This window comes from Falco biarmicus, chromosome 11, assembly GCF_023638135.1.
Source record: "Falco biarmicus isolate bFalBia1 chromosome 11, bFalBia1.pri, whole genome shotgun sequence".
NCBI lineage: Eukaryota > Metazoa > Chordata > Aves > Falconiformes > Falconidae > Falco > Falco biarmicus.
Genome location: NC_079298.1, coordinates 26395617 through 26408727, shown reverse-complemented (window position 1 = coordinate 26408727; position 13111 = coordinate 26395617).

Here is a 13111-nt window from a genome sequence, read left to right as displayed (position 1 = left end):
TTGATATTTAAAAACCTAGTTTGAGATGAGTCGATTGTCATTCTGTTTAAAACTTTAGCTGCCTCATCACTTAATGGAAGATCACATAATGTTTAACATTTTTGTTTGTTCATTGAACAGTATTACACCATGATTTGCTTCTGTGTATGCTGTGTGACAGAACTCTTAATAATCAGGACAAACATGCCTGTATATAGTGTTTATCTTGCTTTGATGTTAATCTTACTTTTTAGTCAAAAAATCAATATAAAATCTATTCAAGATAATTGACTTAATTTACTCTGCATGTGTAGCATGGCTGTCCTGCTAAAAGCGTGCTCAGTAGTCAGCCTTGACAACTCCTTGGGAGTTTTTCGCACCAATACTTCAGATGTTAAAGATAATTGTAACAAATGAGAGTGGCTTTTTTTGTCTCAGATTACTGCAGAAACAGTTCTTGTAACGTAAGATTTAGAAGTTTCCTGTTAAATAACGGACGAGGTAGATGCTCTGTGTGTGATTCCTGACTAAATGAACCATCTGAAATTCCACGTTACGCGAGGCAAGGATGTTTTTAACTGGAAGTACTCTGCAGTTGGAAAGGCTGAGCTGTAAGTGATCTCTCTCACAGTGACCAAGTGGTAAGGTGTGCTCTCAAAGATGTCCAAATTGTCATGTCCCGTGTCCTGTGTGTCCCATCCCCACCCCACCCCTGCCCTGCAAAAAGAAAATCTAAAGTGTTACACAATGTAGCACAGGTATTTAAAATACTGCTTTCAAGTTAGCCCGTTGGAAAACTGAATTCAACAGTCCTTTTATCAGAGACTGGTCCTGATAAGATGCTTTTTTGATGTATAGGAGTTTTTACATGGGCAGCGCATATGGCTTTTGAAACAGCTCAGATCTGCAGTGCATATAGTACAGTTATTTCTAACTGCTTGCAACTGCGTGCAGCTTGTGTTAAAATAACACTGAGGCAGTAAAAACATACGGACAAACACTCTGTTTGGGACAGCATACATCTCTCCCTTACAAAAAATATTTTTACTATCATTTTGAAATTTGTTGTGTTGACTACTAAGCAAGCATCTCAACCTTTCTTCAAGCTTGTTCCTTTAGGTTTTAGTGTATTCCGCCAATGTATTTCATAATCTGTTGAAATAGTGAGTTTCCATAGTGCATTCTGAGTTCTTAAATCAGTGGTGACAGATTTGTAGGTTGCTGACTACTTTTGTCCTTTGTCTGTTTAGTCTGAAACTTACTAAATTCTACAGTCCTGAAAAATCTTTCACATTTCCTCTGTATCTTATCTTTTTTTGCTAGGTATTTTAATATTTTTCAAAATGTATGCAAAGATGGTGCCTGTAGATATATGAGAAAAATGTTGATGTACAACTTGCTACTGCCTCTTTAGTTAAAGAAACGAGACATGAAGAGGATGTAAGTCATGTAGTGTCACCAGTAATTTAATAAAAGGAATTGTGCATCCATGTCCAAACTGATCCCCAACAAATCTTCGCTTTTCTTGGGTGTTCCCTGAGCAAATGATTTTTCCTGAGCATAGACCTATACCTATGAGGCCCAGAAGGGTAAAGGAAAAGCTTACTTGTTTTCCCTTCAAGGTATGTAGGGCATGACTACTATTCAGTAACATTAACACTGGAAAACACTGCAGAAATGGCTTGGAATTTAAAATAGCACTGCCAATGTGCGCCTTTCCCTCTTGACTGTGATGGGCTTCCTGGCAGCGTACGCCCGCCGCAGCAGTGCCATTCCTCACAATGGCACCAGCCCAGGCCCAAGCAGTCTTGCACACCTGCTAGTGGAAACGCCACCGTGAACGCTGTGTACTGAAACCCGCTTGGCAGCTTTCCTTTCTGCAAAAGAACACCGAACATGGGTGCTGCTGCACTACCCAGGTGAGGCTGGCTGTGGACCTGCCTGGGACCCTGATTAGCCTTCAGAGGCCCTGGCTGAGGTGCCTTCTGTTCTTTACTGTCTCTTTCAGACCTCGGAGTGAGCTGCACTTGTTGGTATGTGGCAGAACGTATTGGCATCTTTATTTCCCTTCTAATATTTGAAGTTTAGATATGGTATGGGCAAGAAGTGCATTGAGTATGTGATGCTGCTACACATAAACTACTAAAATACCAAAGATGTCTTAACCTGCAGGCTATTTGCCATGTAAGGAACTGTGGTTTTTAAATGCTTCCACTTCTGATGTCTGGATGGTCTTACGGATGGCTTTTAAGGCTTACATTAAAACAAGATAGTGATCTAAACTGTATGTTGTGGTGAACGTAATTGGTGAGAACTGGGTATTCAACACAGAATGATTTTTGTAATATTGGCAGTCTTGCTGTGTGAATTATGTGTAGCTTCTAAGCCATCCTGGTGTCTGAAAAAGGGTAGAAAAAGTACTTTGGATATATTTGTGCAATCCAGACTAAATATTATTTGTGTTCTGGCAACTAACTAAATGTGTGAGTATTGTGCACCTAAGCTCTTAGACTGTGAATCTGTTTTGCTAAAGGATTAATAAGGAGTCTAATATGTACTTGTGGTTTAACCCCAGCCGGCAGCCAGCAACTAAGCACCATGCAGCTGGCTGGTTCGCCCTCCACCACGTTGGGATGAGGGAGAGAATTAGAAGACTAAAAGCGAGAAAACTTGTGGGTTGAGATAAAGACAGTTGAATAGGTAAAGCAAAAGCCATGCACAAGCAAAGCAAAACAAAGGATTCATTCACCGCTTCCCATCGGCAGGCAGGTGCTCAGCCATCTCCAGGAAAGCAGGGCTGCAGCATGGGGGATGGTTACTTGGGAAGACAAACGCCGTTGCTCTGAACATCTCCCTCTTCCTTCTTTCTCCCCCAGCTTTATATACTCAGCATGACATTCAATGGTATGGATTATTCCTTTGGCCGCCTGGGTCAGCTGTCCTGGCCATGTCCCCTCCCAGTTTCTTGTGCCCCTCCAGCCCTCTGACTGGCAGGGCCTGAAAAACTGGTAAGTCCTTGACTTAGTTGTTGCTAAGTGGTGTTTATGCTGAAAACATCAGTGTGTTATCAACATTATTCTCGTACTAAATCCAAAACACAGCACTGCACCACCTACTAAGAAGAAAAAATAACTATTCCAGTTGATACCAGGACAGTAACATATAGGTGTATAAACCCACCCATAGTGTGTATATGCATACATGCATATTCACATACATATAGATAGATAGGTATGTATAAAACCTTTCCTTTTTTGCAGCAAGCTTGTGCATTGCTTTTCTGCAGTAAAGAAGAATTTCATAAGCTGGAGCAGCTTCCAGAACGGTCTTTTAATTGAATACTCCTGAAAGCAGTGAAACTGCTGTCCCTGCAGACCTTCTTCTGCAAGCTGAAAGTGTGGGATTGAGAAGTAGCCAATAGGTTTGCTTAAATAAAGTGCCAGTAGTACTGAAACTAAAATCCAGAATGTTTTTGTCTGCTGTAGGCTCATGTAAGGCAGAATATCTAGTATCTATCTCATTGCAGTAGGTGTAGGCAAAAAACCACGAAGTTGGAAGGTTGGAGTATGGTAGATAAACTTCTGAATGGGTACTCCTGCCATCTTAAACTAAGCCTTTTGCTGACCTATTTGACCTGTAGCTTAGCTCTTGCTAATGCACTGATATGGAAGTTGCTTGCTGTCTTTCTTGCCCTCTGAAGCAAATGCGGGATGTTTTTTAGTCGTTATTCACTCACGAACCAGTCTCTGGTGAGCCTTAACAGCCCCTCTGTCATGGTCCTGGAGGAAATGTGCGGACTCAGCTTGAATTCGAGCAGTGCCATCTACTGTCATGTTGTGATTCCGATTTGTACGGGGGAATGGCTTTTCTAGGCTGAGCATTTGAGTTCATCCCTTGGCGTTATCTTTACAGCAAAGGAAAACCAGTTTATAACAGTGCAGGATAAACCCAGCTGAGCCGTATGTTTAGTAGTGATTGTGGCAGTGTGACCTAACACAATGTGTGGGAGCAAGGCACTCAGGTGTGAATTATACAAAGCAAGAATTGTCATCTCTTGCTTTGGGTACGCTACTGAAAAAAATCTATACGGCGTATCAATTGACATAGCTATTTTTAGTTTTAGTGAAGACCATTTGAAATAGAAGAAAGAGTCTCTGTAGTGTTATTTCTTTTTGCTTTCATAAAATGATTTTTGTGTCAACTTCCTTTAGTTTCTCAGTAAGATACACTCGCATGGAGGATAAAGGTTCTTTAACCATTCTTACTTGCATACTACTACAAAATGGTTGGTAGGAAACTCACCTGACTTTCTGATTTTTCTTGAGGAGTGAAAATATTATTGTTTCAATATTTCTTAATTATGCTGGTATCAAGGTCTGCACTGAGAGCACCACGTTTGTATTTCACAGTGTTAAAACTCCATTTAACTGAGCGCAGTTTCTCATGGTTGCTCACTAAATGTTACAGATTTCCCCACTATGTGGTGGTGCAGCCACTGGTTTGTTTTGTGGACACAGCTGTTACGTACTTCCAAGCTGAGCCAGTGTGAACATTGTCAGGCTAGCTCCAGCACTGCAGCATTCATTTCTACCTTTGGGCTCCTTACCAAAGGCCCTTCTGTTTACCCTGCAACCTAACTGTGTGTTCGATGCACCTCCAGGCTCCTTATCCTCCATGCCCATCCTAATCTGATAATCTGAATCTGTTTTTTTGTAGGAATTAGGCTTGTGCCTTTCCTGCTGTGGAACCAAATACACTTCCTTCAGTATATTGGAGGATATTGGACAAGTTGGTGATCATCATGAGTTTTGCCTCCCCCTAGACCAGGCTGTGTCCCGAAGGCAAAATTCCCAGTCAGGGTGAACCTTGTCAGCTCCCTTGGGAGATCTGGAAGTTGAGTAGGTTGTTTGTGTATGTTCGTTGTACTCTGTGAAGAAATATTTTGCGTCTACCATCAGTAGCAGCTGGCCAGTTTGTGCAGGCCCAGCTTTCTCCAAACGTCTCTAATTTTATACGCGTTTGTGCTTAGCACCTTGACTTCCACGTTCAGTCCTTGGATATTGCTTTGCTCTTTTCAGTATCTTTAGTTATTTTTGGAAAGTAGAGATATGCTTGGGCAGGGTTCAAATAACACTTTGCTATGGGAACTATTGAATTGCTGTAACTGCTAGCAAAGGCTCTCTGTGATGGCATGTTCCTGCAGCCTCCCCCATTCTTTGATATCATAATGTGTGATACGGGCTCGCAAAGGGGCCGTTTTACCTTTCCCTACTTAAACAAATCCCTCACCTTTAACTGGCTTGCTGTGTAGATACAATCGCCTCTGCCTCTTCCAGCTGTTCCCTGTGTTGCGTTGATACTTCTTTTACTGCGGATTTGTGTATATTTGCATGGCTCTAGCTGGGCACCTACTAGGTTAACATAGCACGTAGTTTCATGGATTTTAAAGTCGCCACTCTTAGCTCATCCTCTGATAATTGTAGGCCAAATAGCTTCATCAGGTTACTGCAGTGTGTGCCTTATCTCTGTCCTGCCTCTTCCAGTGTAAAAACGCTAAGCAAACCTTTCAAATAATTTGGGCCTGACAATAATTTACTAAAGGAGAAGTTCAGAGGCCAGGTTACGGCAGGGATGTTTAATAGGACTTGGTTTGCAAACAAGATTCCTTAATAATCTTGGTGGTACAGATTACTGTCTCAATCCTGGTAGTATCTCTGGAGCCATCCTTCTGAAAACAGATGCATATAAAAAGTGTCACCTCTGTCCCATAAATACTAAAGCTAGCAATTCACATTTTGGATGGATCTCAGATGTAAATGTTTCTACTGTCAGCTGAAAGGTTGCCTGCATATATAGGGAAGAGCTACATTTTAGAATTCCTTTCCCAACTTTGTAGCTTGTTATTTCTCTCTAGCTGGACAGATTTTGCAAAGGTTTCACTAGCGAAGAAAGAATGAAATGTAATTGTAAATTCTGACAGTGATGAGGAAGGATATAGAATTCTGACTCATCTGTCGCCACAGTTCGCTACTTCTGTTATGAACGAGATGATATTACTCTTTACAGGTTAGGAAAAGGTGGTGCTATGTGGCTGGAAAACTCCTGGGTTCCCCAAAACTTCTTGACTTGCTCACACAAAGCCTTCTGTTTCTGGGATGGCAGCAATAATGGGCGCTCTGCTTGTAAACCCATCCAGCACACACATCTGATCCCTCTGGTGTGTAAATGTTTAATTTTGGTTTTACCAGTCAGCCAGAGCTTGGCCGAAAATTGGTTTCTGTGCAGCAGATAAAAAGATGCAAGCGTGGTGTTGCATTTCTCTACAGGGAATTGGAGCTGGAGTAGGAGCACTTCCGAATCAGTCATGACACTGCCATCCCCTTGAAGTTATTTTGGCTTAGACATCGAATATTGCTCACTAGTCCCTTAAGGAGTATCTGGTTTTAGTTTTCTTCTCCAGCCTTCTGTGCTTCCTCTACCCTAGAGAAAAAAGGGATAGAGGAGAAGGTTTACTCAGTATTCTCACTTGTTCCTGCAGATTCGTACTTAATGTCCATACCTTGCTGTGAGGCATTTGCTGGGCTGTAATCTAACGGCGCTCATCACTTCCACAGTATGACATTTTGTAAGGAAACTGTGGTCCTGTAGATAGGAGAGTGGCAGATGGAGATTTTCATCTTGGTTCTGCTATTGATGTTACATATGTCCTTTCTTGGTATCTCCAGGCCTTGTACTTTCTTGCCTGGTAGGTGCTGAGCTTTCTGGGACTGCCATCGCGCTGTGATGGTTCACTGTGTAGCCTGGGCTTGTGCTATGATATAAATAATAATCTGATTAAAAATTAGGACCTCGGCCTAGAACAACACTTGTTAAAGCAATGCAAAATTTATCTGCAGAGATTCTCAGTTAGTTCAGTGCTTGAGTAATAGTGCAGTGTGAAAAGAAACCTGACAGGAGCAGGAAAACAATCGTATTCTAACAAATGTTGATTGCCAAAGTTGCTTGCTGGGGTAGATTCATATTGATCTTACAGTTAGCCTTTCATCTCTGAAAAGAAATTTGGCTTCCTGCTTTATTATTGTTTTTATCCGTTTCTCCTAGTTTATTTTTAAATATAGCAATCTCTAACACTGCAAGCTGATTGTGTACATCTCTTTCTGTCTCTTGAAGAATGCTGAGCCCACTGAGATGCCGTAGTAAGTTTTGCTTTTAAAGGAAAACCAAAGCACAAAACTACAGACCCTAATTATTTAAAATATTTTGGTTACTTGATCTTCTGTCTTCTCCCTGTAAGTACCAAACCAGTGTGGCCAGCAGGGCTGGGGCAGCGACCGCCCCCCTGTGCTCGGCACTGGTGAGGCTGCACCTCAAATCCCGTGTTCAGTTGTGGGTCCCTCACTGCAGGAGGGACATGGAGAGGCTGGAGCACGTCCGGAGAAGTTCAACAAGGCTGGTGCAGGGTCTGGAGCACAAGTCTGATGAGGAGCAGCTGATGGAAGTGGGGTTGTTTAGTCAGGAGGAGACCTGGGGGATCTTACTGCTCTCTACAGCTGCCTGGCAGGGGGCTGTGGGCAGGTGGGGGTCGGTCTCTCAGATAACAAGAGACAGGACAAGAGGGACAGGACAAGAGCGTCCTCCAGTTGTGCCAGGGGAGGTTTAGATTGGATATTAGGAAAAAATTCTTCACCAAAAGGATTATCAAGCGTCGGAACAGGCTGTGCAGAGAAGTGGTGGAATCGCCAACCCTGGAGGCTTTTAAAAACACGTAGGTGCAGTGCCTGGGGACGTGGTTTAGTAAATGGATTTGATGTTCCCAAAGGTCTTTTCCGACCTAAATGATTCCACGATTCTGTGCTTCTCTCTGCCCCCGGAGCATATGTGTGGACCGAGAGGCCTCGTTCCGCTCTGCGCGTTCACAGTAATAATATTCCTTATTTGCCACAGGGCAGGAGCCTCCCCGTGCCGAGGCAGCGCCGCCGGCCGCCGCTCCCCGGCTTTTTTTGCTTGTTTTCCCGCTGGTTTTTCGCGCTCCCGGGGGCGGGGACGGCCCAGCAGGGGGCGCTGCGGGGCGGGCCGGGCGGGCCACCTGCCCTGCGGGAGGCGGGAAGGGGGGGAGCCCCGGCGGGAGGGGCGGGAAGATGGCGGGCGGTGCCGGCTGGGGGCGGCGGGGGCGCCGCGGTGGGCCGCGCCGGGGCTGCGGCAGCGCGGGGGGAGCGGCCGGGGCCGCGCGGGTGGCATCGCAGCAGGCAAATGAAACGCGAGGCCGAAGGTCGAAAATTTTTCCCTGACAGTGCAGAAACCTCCCCGAGGGATTGCTATGGGGTTGAAGGCACTGTTTAAAAATAGATTAAATCAAATCTGTTGCAACATGTACCACAGGCAGCCCTTTACTGCTGCAGGTCATTTAGGACTGAAACAACCGCAAAGACGAAAGATTTTTTAATTGCCCTTTAGCGGGCAGCATGACAATGTATTTTGTCACCAGAAAGTTGATTCTATTTCAGTTTTCTGTGTGAGTTCGAGCACCAGAGGTGCCTGCGCTGCAGGGGCCAGAGCCTACATGAAGGATGCAGGCTGGTGTAAAGGCCCAAATCAGCATCTCGGGCTGAAATCTGGTTTTCCGGGCCCACCGCCGTCACGTCTCATGAGAAACTTTCAGTCAATAATTGGATATTTCATTCTTGTTAGTCAAATGCTAATATTAAGCCCTCCCCCCAAAAAAATATGTAAATTATTTTTTAGTAATTCTGTACATTCATCTCCCTTAATTTTCCATTGTGATATAAGAAAGAAATCAAATAACATTTCAGATCCTGAAAGTTCTGGAAATTTCCCAGATGCCAGAAGGTGACTTTCATGTGGTTTGCTCCATGTAAAGATACTAGGGCTGGAGTCTGCCATGAAAGCTGCGTGGTAAGAAGCCAATGCTCTAGGCACCTCTATCCCCAGAAGTTGTTGCTCTGTGGAACTGCTTGAAACTTGTAATTACAGGCTTTTTGTTTAACTTTCAAGTATATCTTATTAATACTTGAAATATAAACACTCAAGGGTTTTATAATGCAACTGTTGGTATGTGCTTACTTAAAAAATGGCCAAAACTCAACAAAAGCCTTTCAGTCACACTCATGGGCTCACACAGGTGAGGGCTTCACCCCAGTGGTTCTGTCTGGAAGTTGCTTTCCAGAGGGTAGAAAGTTACTTCTAGAGTCCTTTCTAAGTATGCTTCGGTTTTGAAATCCTTAGTGTCTTGATGGCTTTCAGCTGCTTGTGTGAAATTTTTCGAGTGCTTCCTTAGGGAGAGGATGTCACGTGAAGAGCGTTCCTCCATGCTCCAAACTGCCCACAGGAGTGCTGTCCCAGAGCGTCCGGCAAGACACCGGGGTGGGAACAGGGCTAGAGCATGAGCTGCTTCCTCACAGTTACCACTGTTTACTGTAGGCTGAAGTTCAAGAACCTGCTTCAGAGCATGCAGGAAGACTTTACAGCATGAATAGCCAGCATGGGAATAAGGGTCGTTATCCTGTATTCTTGAAGAGGTTTATCCACCAGTGCAGGCTGCTACATTAGACAGATGCTGCTCTCCTGGTTTCTTGAGCCATATGTGAAATTGCTTATACGGGATCAAAGTGTTCTTGTATTTGTGCTTAACAGCAGGGGTTGGTGCATGTACTTATACAGTGATCAATCCAGTACAAAATAAGAGAAACCGTTTGTAAGGGAATTTTACTTTTTGTCGGTTATACTTTTAAAGGTGTTTGATCTGCCAGAAAGTGTGTTTTCCACTTTTAGAGATTGCATATTTTGATTCATCGTCATCTGATTATAGAATTAAGCACAAGTGTAGTTCAGCTTCAAAGAGGTTTCAAGGTTTAAGTTGGTAATAAATATTGCATTAAATTGTCTTTAAGCTAGCAAAGCAAGGAAATTTTCAGTGTTCAGGATTAAACTTACAGCATATGTTGTTGAACCTCAGCTTGCAGTTGTGTATAAGTACCTAAATGTAAACAGTAAAGTTTAAGGTTTTAAACCCTTAGTTGAAAAACTTAAAACCTGCAACAGAGATGCAAAGAAAAGATGTAAAAATTTGGGGTGTTTTGAATAAGGTCTTATGCTTATGTTCTATATGGTTCCATAGGCAATCTCCTTTAAAAAATGTTCAGAAAACAAACAAACAAAAAAAAAAAAACAAAAAAAGAGATAGAAAATGAATGTCTGCCAGCAGATATCAAAGCTGAAAGACCAAAGCAGCCTTTCTCTTGTATTTGTGTACATACAGATGTTTCAATATTTGACTTCAGACTGCTTATCTCCTGTTAATTTCTAATAGCTTATTTCCTAAGAGTGTCAGATGTTTTCCCTTTCTAGTGAAAAAGGCAATTTTCATGTACTGTGTTTTAAAACTTACAAGGGACCTTTGGAAAAGATTTCAAGCACTAAAGCGGAATGTGTTCAGCACGCTATTTGTCCTCCAGTAGGCACTGGCCTTATGAAGCAACTTAACCTAACTCAACTAAAACTCCTTTTCACCAGTGCCTACAGTATGCTCACCCTTGGGACAAATCCATGGGCTGAAAAGTCCTTTCTCTTCAGATTGTCTGCTCAGATCGAAAGTCTGGATGGTTTCTGCATGCAGATTGGGTTTGTATATGAAAAATGCATGAATATTCCCTCAGGTGTTAATTAATGCAATTCTTAGTTATTGAGAACTTCAAGCACAAAATCAGAAGGTTCTCAGGCAGCATTCAAATGCACTCCTTACATCTAATTATTCAGTTGCACTCCTTGAAAGTGTCCAGCCGAAACCCCATTCTCCCTCCCTGCTATATGCCCGTGACTGTACTGTACCTTTGTAATAGGGGGAGCTTTTTGCTTTTGGTTTTGCTTAGCTGGATATAAAGTAGGAGATATATTTTGTTCATTTCCGTTCACAGTAACTGAGTTTTTGGTTTCTAATTTGTAGGGTTTTAGTAGCTGTAGTGGTAAGGTAAAGAAGAGCAGCTTGAACAACTCCCACTTGATCACACTTTCAATACTTTCTTTGATGGTGCATTTCATCAGTAAACAGCAGGAGTCTGACACTTACTGGGAAGTTTCTCAAATGATAAAAAGAGAGAATGAAGAGTTAGAACAAAGTGTTTCCCTCAGGACAGTATTAATGAGCTTACAGATTGGGTGGGATAACACGCAGCAGCTTTGTGTGATCATGCTCTACACAGAATACGTGATGTTCTGGAGTGAGGGAATGAGAAAAACAAGTGTCAATGAATAGGATTTTAATGCATGTGGGGGGAAAAGTAGATTAATTGCTTCTGGTTCTGATTTTCAGGTTGACCTCCACATAAGGAAGGCCACAGTAACATCTCAAATTGCGTCATGAAAACAACTCTTCTCCTTCATTAGTAACAATAGCTCATATTGTTGCATTGAAATAATTTCTGAAAGCTGGTTTTCTCTTCTAGTCTCCATATTTATTATTGGAGCTTCTGGAAGCTTAGAAAGTAGAAATCAACAGAATTATTCCATTAACAACTTCCATAATCTTTCTGCACAGAGCTGACTTTTTGACATTGTGCTGCAGCAAATGGTCATACGTTGAACAAAGAAGTTTTCGCTGGAGGGAGTGACTAGCTTGAAAGCAATGCTGTTAGTACCAGTTTGGGTGAGAATGAACTTAATTTTTACATAGTCTGTATTTTCAGCCACACAACATGACAGTTCAACTTGCCTTTCCTCTCTTAGTGTGGAAGGAAATACAAAACTGTGTGCACGCTTGCTATTACTCAGGAAATACTGAATAACAAAATAACATTGTAATTGTGTTACAATTTCAGAGAAACTGACCTCAGTAGCTTGTTCGTACTTGGGAGATTTACTCTAATTCCATCAGTATTTAGTGATGGTAGTATGGATCACAAAACCTGTTAACCTTCTGCACACCCAGCATACTCATGCTAGTAGTGCACATGGGACTTCCAGATAATTCTGTGCATGGTGGGCTTGCAGGTGCAAAAGTTTTGCATAGTAGCTCCATGAACAAACCCAGAATGACTATATTTGCAACAGATCTGGAATAATTTCAGTAGAAAATCTGGAATAATGCAAGGCAGCAGAATGTTTTAGATGGCAATTCCACCTTGCTTCTATCCGAAAAATTAAAATGTGAAAACAAACCTGTAATACACTGCTTAATAGCTTAATTTAGTATGAACTATTTTGGAAACTGGAGGCAAGTCATAGATAATGGTGATCAATACAGTACTTTTTATGAAAAAAAAAAAACCAAACAAAAAAACCTCTGCAATTCTTTAGGGTGATGTCACATCTAGCATTGTTAGGGCAGCCCTTAAACTAGGGCTGGAAGAGAAAAGAGGATGACATAAGGAAAAGGAATTAGATTTCTAACATTTTCTCTCTCTCAAAACAAAACAAAACCCAAACAAAATGAAACCACCAAAACTTCTGTGTTTCAGACGGAGCTTATTTCCATCTCTAGGTTCGGGTGAGCCACCTGAAATTTGTTCTATTAAGTTAGGATATGAGCAGGAGACCTGAATTTAATTGCAAATTACAATTCAAGGTTGACTGATTATTAAAGTAACATTATTTTTTTCTTTCTTTAATGCCAAGATTAGAGAAATTTATTTACTCCTGGTTCACATAGCAGCTGCCTTTGGCTTTGTATCAAATACATAGGATTTGAGGACTCTCAGTGGAAGCCTCCCTGATGCCTCTGTCAATCTGTGGAATTCAAACTTTTCTTAAAACAATTGTTCCAACCTGCAGACAATATTTAAAAATGTAGCCAGCGTGCCATGTCCTTGTGCATAATTTTTCCATCCAGCTTTCCAGGTAAGCACATCACAAAGGCTCTGCACATCGGTTGGCCTGCTGTCAAAGTCAATGCTATCATTGGGAATTAGGAGTAAAGGTGTGTGTACCAACACAGCTGCTCCTTCATTTGAGCCATGTAACTTGTGTCACTTAGCTAAGGCATGTTATTACACTGCACAGTGCTGGTGGTATCTTGAGATACGTCTATTAGAATTAAATGAGCCAGACATCGAAAACTTTCAGTAATTGTTTGATATGGACTATTTGTCTGACAGCAGTTGCCTGGAGAGGGGTTTACAAG